The sequence below is a fragment of the Crocodylus porosus genome, unplaced genomic scaffold, assembly GCF_001723895.1.
Source record: "Crocodylus porosus isolate Cpor-Errol unplaced genomic scaffold, CroPor_comp1, whole genome shotgun sequence".
NCBI classification, from domain to species: Eukaryota; Metazoa; Chordata; order Crocodylia; family Crocodylidae; genus Crocodylus; species Crocodylus porosus.
Window position 1 is genome coordinate 107,368,664 of NW_017728906.1, and position 9,510 is coordinate 107,378,173.

At 46.5% G+C, this 9,510-nt stretch overlaps 1 protein-coding gene and 1 long non-coding RNA gene across 9 annotated transcripts in view; both read right to left on the minus strand.

Annotated features, from left to right (window-relative positions):
• Nucleotides 1-9,510, minus strand: part of MBNL2 (muscleblind like splicing regulator 2) — a 144,256-nt gene that overhangs the window by 67,012 nt on the left and 67,734 nt on the right. The gene's annotated exons all lie outside the window — the stretch shown is intronic.
• Nucleotides 6,456-9,510, minus strand: part of LOC109306384 — a 20,660-nt gene continuing 17,605 nt past the window's right edge. Inside the window, exon 3 of the long non-coding RNA XR_002099968.1 lies at nucleotides 6,456-6,467. This is a non-coding gene — a long non-coding RNA (uncharacterized LOC109306384). The remainder of the gene's footprint in view (nucleotides 6,468-9,510) is intronic.

Sequence of the window (9,510 nt, forward strand, 5' to 3'; positions counted from 1 at the left end):
GTTTTTGGGGGTTTTTTTTAAGGGCCACAAAAAAAGGTTCCCATCAGTATGTTTGTCCAATATGGGCCACGTATTTTATATTCATGCTCAGTGCTGGCTGCATTTAATTAACTTTATAGTTACACAATTGCTTTTGGAAACAATTTAATGACAGACAGTGTATTTAGTGAGGTTTCCTTGTATGCAAATATAAGATGCAGGGCTTTTTCTCTCATGCTGATTACACAAAAAAATCATGGTTTCATATTCAAGTATGGTAAATAATGAATTAATTGACTTACCACAGTTATCTACTATTTTAAGTTTAGTGATGAATTGCAATCTCTGGTAATTTAATAACCTCTCATATAACTGATTAGTAATTCATGGTAAATGCTGACATTTTTGTAGTAATCAACACACTTTACTACATTTAGTCTAGATGGTACTGAATTACTGGCAAGTATAGTAAGAGGGGAAATCCTGCCCATGGCAGAGTTTTCTTTAACTTTTCTTGGTATCAAAAAGACGAACAAATGATAATTCCAGAACGCAGGATAGTAAAAAAAGCCACGAGGCTCAATTGCACATCAGCTGACAGAAGAACACAGAATAAGAAATTAAGACAGTGGTGATAGGCATGACACAAATTAAGTCCTGCCCATGAATTTGGCAGTGGCAGCAGAGCCAGGGAAGGATTAACTTGGCTTGGCAGTGATGACTAAAACCTCCTCTTCCAGCACCATCCTGACTTTGCTCCACTCTACGGACCCACTCCACAGAGCACTCTCCTTCTTGTCTCCACTTTGATGCTCCAATTGGCTTGTATGGCTGCAGGTGTATGTAATGCTGGATCTGTGTTTTAGCTTATCTGAGAACCTGCTGACTGCGGTGAGGATGCAGGCCAGTTCACTTAGTGCTGATAGTCCTTTGATAAGTTAAACAAAATTCCCCCTGAGCTACAATTAAGTTGTCTCACAACTGACTGGAGCAAAATCCTAGAATGTTCCAGCCCCAGCAATCAATCCCGGGACGGCATTCTCCCTTTGTACTCGGCCTTGGTGAGGCTGCAGCTGGAGTACTGCGTCCAGTTTTGGGCTCCACAATTCAAAAAGGATGTGGAGAAGCTTGAGAGAGTCCAGAGGAGAGCCACACACATGATCAGAGGTCAGGAAAACAGATCTTACGATGATAGGCTGAGAGACATGGGACTCTTTAGCCTGGAAAAGCATAGGCTCAGGGCTGATCTGATGGCCACCTATAAGTTTATCAGGGGTGACCACCAGGATCTGGGGGAGCGTTTGTTCACCAGAGCGCCCCAAGGGATGACTAGGTCGAACGGTCACAAACTCCTGCAAGACCGTTTCAGGCTGGACGTAAGGAAGAATTTCTTTACTGTCCGAGCCCCCAAGGTGTGGAACAGTCTGCCAGCGGAGGTGGTTCAAGCTCTACATTGAACACCTTCAAGAGTAAATTGGATGCTTATCTTGCTGGGATCCTATGACCCCAGCTGACTTCCTGCCCTTTGGGCAGGGGGCTGGACTCGATGATCTCCCGAGGTTCCTTCCAGCCCTGATGTCTATGAAATCTATGAAATCATGGTATACCTCTAGACACACCCAAGTTCAGGGAGAAACATTGCCTGAAATGCACTGTGTGATTCATACACTGACAAAATCTCCTCTATTAGGAGCTGGCAAGGCCTGAGAGAGACAGGGTGAGCTGAGGCACCCTGGAACAAGGAGTTGGCCCCTTTGGTCACATCCAGACATGCAGGCACATGTGGTTTGTGGTGCTGCAAATGGTATTCCATACTTGGAATATTAAAAAGTGCCCTGATCTGCACAGGGGCAAATTTTGCTACCAGGAAATCCCACTAGCAAAAAAAACCCAGTGCCAATAAAGTGGTGTGGCATACACAAGAGGAACATGCGCTGGCAGACATGGAGGATTGGTACTCCTGGGAGATGCTCGGGCTGGGAGCCAGAGCATTTCCACTCCTTTCGTTGTTCCCCAGCTCCTCCAGCACACTGGGAGCCGAGAGGAGCAAGGAAAGGGCAGTTTCCCCAAAGCAGGGTAATTTGCCATACACCAAAGTACGTGTTTGGGGATGTGCATTTTTGCCGCTGCAAGCACATGTCCCTGCATGTGGGGACACACCCTTTGGGGCATTTCAACCTGTACTCAGTGGCCAAGCAATAGACAGCAGAGAGGAATTTGGGCTGAAGGACACCTACGAAGGTGAGCGCACCACAGTGTGTCATAAACCTAACAACTGATACCCTAGCAAAATAGAGTTCTCTCAAGAATACAGTAGGAATTTGAACCTACTGCATTAACAGCTGTAAAAGTAATTATATGACATCAAAAAGAATGTTTTGTGAAACCCGAGGCATCCTCTTGCTTAGTTTTCCTTTCACGTTTTGGCAGTCTTTTCTACAGACTGCAAACTCTTTGAGGCAAGGACACTCTCTTTTCTTTGTGAGCATACAGGTCTAGAAGCTGTGGCCCATTTTATCACAAATGCTCTAGGTACTATCATAATAAAAATAATAATGACATCACACAGAGGCACACACATACACACACACATACACAATGCTTGTTCCATTGTAGATTTCATACTTTTTAAGCTAAGGACGAGGTCATTTTACAAACAAAGGGGAAAAAGCAGCACTCCAGTCAAATATCAGATAGTTTAGGGCAGGTTACATCATTGAGGAGGTCAAAAGTACACTATCTTGTCCCTTTACAAAATGAATACTGTTTACCATCTCTTAATGACAGTGCTGAAACTACAACTGCGTTATTAATAAATCATGGGTTTAGCTGCTGGAGCTTTCCAATGAGACTGGAGTCCAATAAAAGTTCCCAATTCACTGGAAAGCTGCTAAAAATGCAAAGACATTTCTTAAAGTTCTGAAAAGACTCACATTTGTCATGGCATTAAGAAACACGAATCAATTACAGCTTGAAAAGAAAACCAACAGAAAAACAATTATACTTTGAGAAAAGATTAAAAAAAAGGAATGCAAAATCCACATTTTTCTTAATCTATATATGTGGTGTATTAGTGGTTCTATATATATATTAGTGGTGTTTCACTTTAATCATGGGGAAAAAGATATATAGTAGTGTTTCATCTGAATCACAGAAAAATGTGGATTTTGCATTCTTTTCTTAAATCCAAAAATTGGGGATATTTTTTTAAATCAGAGAAAACAAGGATCCCTGCTCATCAGTCAGATATGGCGAAAGAGCTGCTCAGACCTTCAGCCTTTGGTGGAGCATCCAGAATCTTCTTGAACAAGGATCTATAGCCTACAGCCCTCAAGCCATATACATCCTGCAAAGAGGTTGGAGCAATCTAAGAAGGTCCAGCCTGCCCAAGGACAGCACTGGGGACTGGTGGAAGGGAACTGCACTGTGCCTCACACCTCTTCTCCAACACTTTCCTCTGCAGGACCCCCACCCTCTGATGCTCTCTTATGCCTGAACTTGCCTCACTGCAAAGGCGGCAGATATCTGTAAGCAAAAGTAAGTGCAAGCAGCTTGAGCTATCTGGGGATGGAAATTTGCAGCCCCCAATAGGGGGCAAGGCTGCATATTTCAATTCAAAACACTTAATGTCTGACAAAGTAATAAGCCATTGAAAACATGGACCTCTGGCAGACGTTACACTTAAGATGTGATTAGTCTATTAATCGTGTCTTAAACAGTCAGCTGGTTACAAATGCAAGTAATTAATGGTGCCGCTAAAAGGAAAACCAGCCACAAAAAAAAGTGTAATACACTTGTGGCTGGTTTTAATCGCACCTTAGAACTGAATGTGTTGCAGGCAGGGTTAGGACTGCACCAGGATCTTGAACTGGCCCTGGTGAAGTCCTCTCTGGTTGGTAATTAGCTGGTTTTTAGTTAGATCCAGAACTGAACCAGGGTCTGTTTGAGCCTCAGTGAAGTCCTGATCCAGTTGATGACTGGCTGACTGTATGGCACCCAACTTTCAACTTACCAATGCAGGGGGAGCCAGAGATCAAAATTCCAGGCATCATCCTCTGCACTAACCAGTAGGGTGCAATTTGGAGCTGATCCCAAAATCATGCATCCTGCCATGCACAAGTGGCATGACAAGACGCACAATTGTTGGGATAGGGGATCAGATACCATCGTGCCCTTAGGGCTAGATACAGAAATTACACATAAGTTGGTACAAGCAATCAGAAACCATTTCAAATCTGTAACACAACAGAAGTTCAGGGCACATAAACCACTTTCAAAATGGCTGAAACCAGTTCAAGATAAATCTGGTTAAATGTAATATCAGTCTTAACTGATTTATGTTAAATTGGTTTATTGAACTTCTGTCCCAGATCCCCTCCAGATTCAAGTTAACTCACAGTCCCACAACCTCCCAGCATGCTTTGCATCTCCCCCACAACCCTCCCCTCAATGGGTAGGTAGGCTAGCTCCAGCCAAGCTCAGAAGTGTCTTCTAGCACCCCCTGGCTTCTGGTCTTGGCCACTGCAGGCATGTGGCTGCACTTTCTGGAATCAAAAGTGAATGTCTGTTCTCTTACTTATTGGTTCAATCTATACAGCTTAGAAAAACCTGCCAAGACAGAATCAACTCAGCCTTGGGATTTTTGACTGTATACTTAGCCTAAAATAATATTTATCAGGAGCCATGGTTTTGTTATAGAAAGTGACAGCAACTTTTGGAATCCAGAATGCTGCTACTTCTGTCTGTAATCAGGGATTGTTCTTGCAGCCACCTGAACAACCCATCCAGCACTACATTAGTAAACATGAGTTTGAGTGATTGACTCTAGAATAAAGGTAGTTAAAAAGAATGACAGCAAATACGATATTCAGTAAAAAGTATTCAACCAAAAGCTGAAAAGGGAAACATGACCAGAAATAGTTTTACACAAATAAGTGTCAGCAATTAAATTCTTCAACTCCCCCAACCTGATAGAGACTACATTTGCAGATATAATATCTATGCATTCAAATGGTAACTTACAGCAAATTCCTAGGGTGCATGCAAGCATTCAAATGAACCAGTTTAAGTTCTGAAGTCTAGGCTGAGTAGCCTAAATCCCTACTGACAAAGTACCATGCAAGCATTTGGCATTCAGGGGAGGAGGTGCCTGTGCAGCCTTTGATGGAGTTAGCCCACAAACAGGGTGCCATTTGGCACACATTCCAGCCTATACTGCAAACTCCTTAGGCTGCTGAAGATTTCTGAGCGTAGTCAAGTATGCAGCAGTCCTGACTGGCTGGGTGACCGTACCTCTTAGGGGAAATCCCCTTCACCCTGCCCAGAGGTTTCCAGAAGAGACCCAGGGCAAATATCTCGTTAACTGTAGGCATGTCAGTTTCTTTACTCCCACCCTACTGTGGAGCTCTACCTCTTGAGCACAAGCCCACAGACCCAGAAGCTGTGGCATGTCCTTCTTGTTGCCCTGTGTGACTCTTGCCAGAGGCTGTGGGACAAATCCTGCAGCCAGGAACCTCTGGGTTTAAGTCCCAGAAGGAACACTGGCACACCCCAGTCAAAATCCTAAGTCTCTGCTGCAGCCAAGGAGGAAGTCTTAAAAAAGCCCCTGACACATGAAGCAGTGGAAGGAGGCAGAAATTCCCTCCTAGTCCCACATAGCAACCAGCAGAAAGCATGCTGACATTGCCATGTGGAAATTCATCATCCCTGACAACCTCCTCTCTATCACCAACCAGTCCAGTGTGGGCAAATTCACAGATGGAACAGTAGTTAGAGAGGTGTGCAGAGTCATCCAAGATGTGTTGGCAAACTGTTTCATTTGCCTTGTGAACCAACAGGAGATCACTGCCAGCTCCACCAGATGGGTTTCCCATAGCACTCATATCCCCATCCTAAGGCATTGTGGAGTTCAACTGGAAGGGCTTCTTCATCATTATACTTTCAAGGTGTTGTTGACCAGAGGGATTCTTCACTCATATCTGTGCTAGCTGGGCAGATAATGCCCAGGATGCTAGGGTTTTCCACAACTCCATCCTCCCCTGATGATAGAAAATGGACACTATACCCCTGAGGCTCCCAGTATCAAGACTGGTTTAGTCATCATCTCATCCCTTATCACTGGGGACCTGGCTACACTATCCTCCCTGGCTCATAAAGCCCTACAGGGGCTCCTGGACTGCAGGAAAGAAAATTTCAACCACTGCCTCAGCATCCATTGCATGACCACCGAGTGTACATTTGGCCACCTCAAGGTGTGCTGGAGGGCTCTGTGTGCCACAATATGTCTAAAGAGTACTTGCCATAACTCATCACCACCACCTACATCCTGTACAAATATCTGCAGGACTGGGGGTGACTGTTCCACAAGGTCTGGGTGGAGAAGGTGAGACATGCTGAGGAAATGCAGTGAGCCAAAGCATCACAAACTCCTGCTAGAATATGTATGCCCAGAACAGCCCAACCAGCAGGGAGCTCTGATCAGGAAAGCTCTGGCAGATTATCTAGTGGCTTGCCAGGATGGAGGGTGATCTCCAGAAGAGTAGGGCTTGAGGACAGTGAGATGCTAGAAGCCCTGTGTGGCTGAATCCAAGCCTTGGGCAGGAGACCTGGCTGCCATGTGGCTCCTGCCTGAGTTTCCCTATAGCCATGGTTCACAGAATCACTCTTTTCTTTGGGGGTTCACAAAGCAGCTGGGGTTGAGAAAAACCCTGGCTGGTTGAACATGAGCCTTGGAAAGGGCAAATACCTAGACATGGGGGAATATGGCATAGGAAAAAGGCATGAATTAGTTTACTTGTTCTTGCCAGTTTCTTTAATAAAAACTGTTGAACAATAACAATGTTAGGTAGAAATTATTCCAAATTCCCTTTGGTGAAAAACAACAAATGAAGCAGAGAGCAAGATAACCTGCAAGGGTAGGTAGGACTAGAAACTGGGGCCATACCAACAGGGTAGAACCCTTCACTGGAATCCAAGACACTGGGGGAAGCTTGGGATGTGGGTATAGGAAGTGCAGGGCCAAGCTTCACTGATGGGGCTGCAGGCTCCTTACAGACCTCCAAGGGACCAGGAAAACCTAGTCCATGAGCCCTAGATCCCCCTCTCCCTCTGCAGAGATCTCGACCATGTGACCCTTGACCACACTTGGGGGATGTCTCATGCTCCAAGACTGAGGGATGGCAGGTGCCTTTCCCTGCTGCGGCTAGAGCTCTCCCCAGGAACAGGATGAGTGTTCCAGGGCCCGGACAAGCTCCTCTGTGGGTTCTGGGCATGGCAGGAGAAGGTGATCAGGATTCAGTGTTCCATCTCCAGGTTCTGTTCTAGAGATCGTCTGGCATGGTGGGATTGTGGATTGACCTCAGTGGTCCAGTGCCTCAAGAAAGTTATCCCAGTATTTCTTGGATGCCTGTGTTAATGGGGTGAACACCAGGGCTGCTGGGGGACTGTTTGAACAGGGGAGAACTGTGGTGTCTGCGATGGGTCTATTTTTGGGTCTTAGGCATTCTGGTCCCAAACACTATCTGGCTCCACCCTCCAGAAATGGTATGTTCAGTTGTCTGCCCCTCCTGCTACCAGCTGCCAGGGTCACCGAGTAGCTAGCCCCACCTTAAGAGTGCAAGGTGGGTCTGGGTAAAGGGTCTGAGCTTTCTTTGCCCAGAGACAGCCAGGGATGGGGTTTTCTCCATGCTTGACTGGAGCAGGTGAGTGCAACTTGAGTGCCACAGCACCTCCCTGCAGTGGAAACGTGGGCCAGGAGCAAAGCAGAGGATGAGGACAGCAGAGTAACTTTTAATCAATAAGGGAACTGTACAAGTGTCTATTAAGCCAGTTTAACATCTATTGGACAAGGTCTAACTTTAAATTGTGCATGTCATTTTTAGACCAGACTAAGTGCTGGTCATTTTTAGATCAGACTTATGCCCTGAGTGTTTCTATCATACTAAATCATTCTATGAATCTATGTGTAACACTTGTACATACCCTTATTTATAATCTTAGACCCAAATGGAAAATTCCCACTATCATGATATCCCTTTCTTTTTCCAAGAGGTGCAAGCTCCAGGTGCAGATTCTTGTTGTAAAGAATCATCCCCTTCTCTAATAAATCTTGCCATGGTCAAAGCTTCTAGCCAGGTCCCATTGACAGAACCAGAAGGGCAGTAAATCACCTGGCTTAAAGTGCTACAACAACATCTGTATTAATTTGCTTTCTTTGGTATTTGGGGAATGAAGGAGGAACAAAATGTTCCTGAATCCTCACTCAAAATCTGAAGTGAAAAAATCAATGTATAGTGCAGGGGTGGATAATTATTGCAGTGGGAGGGCCACTTAATGAGTTTTGGGAACTTGTTGAGGGTCACATCCATCTCCCTCTCGTCTCACCTCTTCCTCTTTTTTGTCTCTCTAGCTCTCCTGTCTCTCTCCTCACTGTCCATTTCTGTCTCATCTCATCTTTTTTTCCCTTTCCCTCCCCCTTCCTTCCTTCCAAAACCCACTGCAACTGTAGTTCACCACAGGGGGTAGGTAGCAGCCTCAAGTGTGAAAACCGTCATTAGGTTCTGGAGCCCAGATACAGAACCTGCCAGTGGCAGCCACAGCTGAAACTGCCACCCTCCCAGTACAGTAGAAGCTCCCGCCCAGAGCCCTGACCCAGAATCTGTCAGTGGTGTCAGCTGTGGGTGCAGCCAACAGGTTCCGGAGCCCTGACACTGAACCTGCCACCAGTGTCACAGCTGCTGCTGCCACCCACCCAGTGGGGCAGCAGCTCCTGCCTGGGTCCACAGCTGACACTGCCAGTAGGTTCTGGGTCAGGGCTCCAGGCAGGAGCTTCCACCATGCTGGGAGAGAAGGTGGACGGTGCTGGCAGGTTCCAAAACTGGGCAACTGAACCTACTGGCAGTGTCTACAGCTGACGCTGCAAACCACCTGCTGTGGCAGAAGCCCCACCTGGGTTTACAGCTGATGCTTGATGCTGCTGGGCAGAAGCAGTGCTGCCTGTGTGCCCAGCACCACACAGGGCGTAACAGTTCTGATCTTATGCACCCAAGGGGCACTTCTCTATAAGTGGGGGAAGTCAGGGTTCCCCTCAATGGAAGATCATCCTGGGATCTTCAGGGACACATGTGCCTAAATGGGGAAAGCCTGCACGGGTTCCGGTGTAGAGGTATGGGACCTAGGGAATCCCTGGAGCCCTATGCCTCTACGTAAGGAACTATGTGACCCCATGCCTCCATGCTGGGATCTGCTCCAGGTCCCAGGCCCACCCATGCCTTGTATAGGTCCCACCCCAGGTCCCAGGCCAACAGATAGGAGGTATGGGTCAGGGTGGGTCCCCATGTGGTGTGGTGCAGGAGCCAGGGAATGAATCCCAAGTGCCCTTTGTGTCCATGCCAGGACCTTCACTGACTCTCACATTTGTGAGAGCCCGGCAGGACAAATTATGCTGAGGGGAAACCAGCACGGATTCGTGGCAGGTAGATCGTGCCTGACCAATCTAGTCTCTTTTTATGACCAGGTCACAAAACGCCTCGA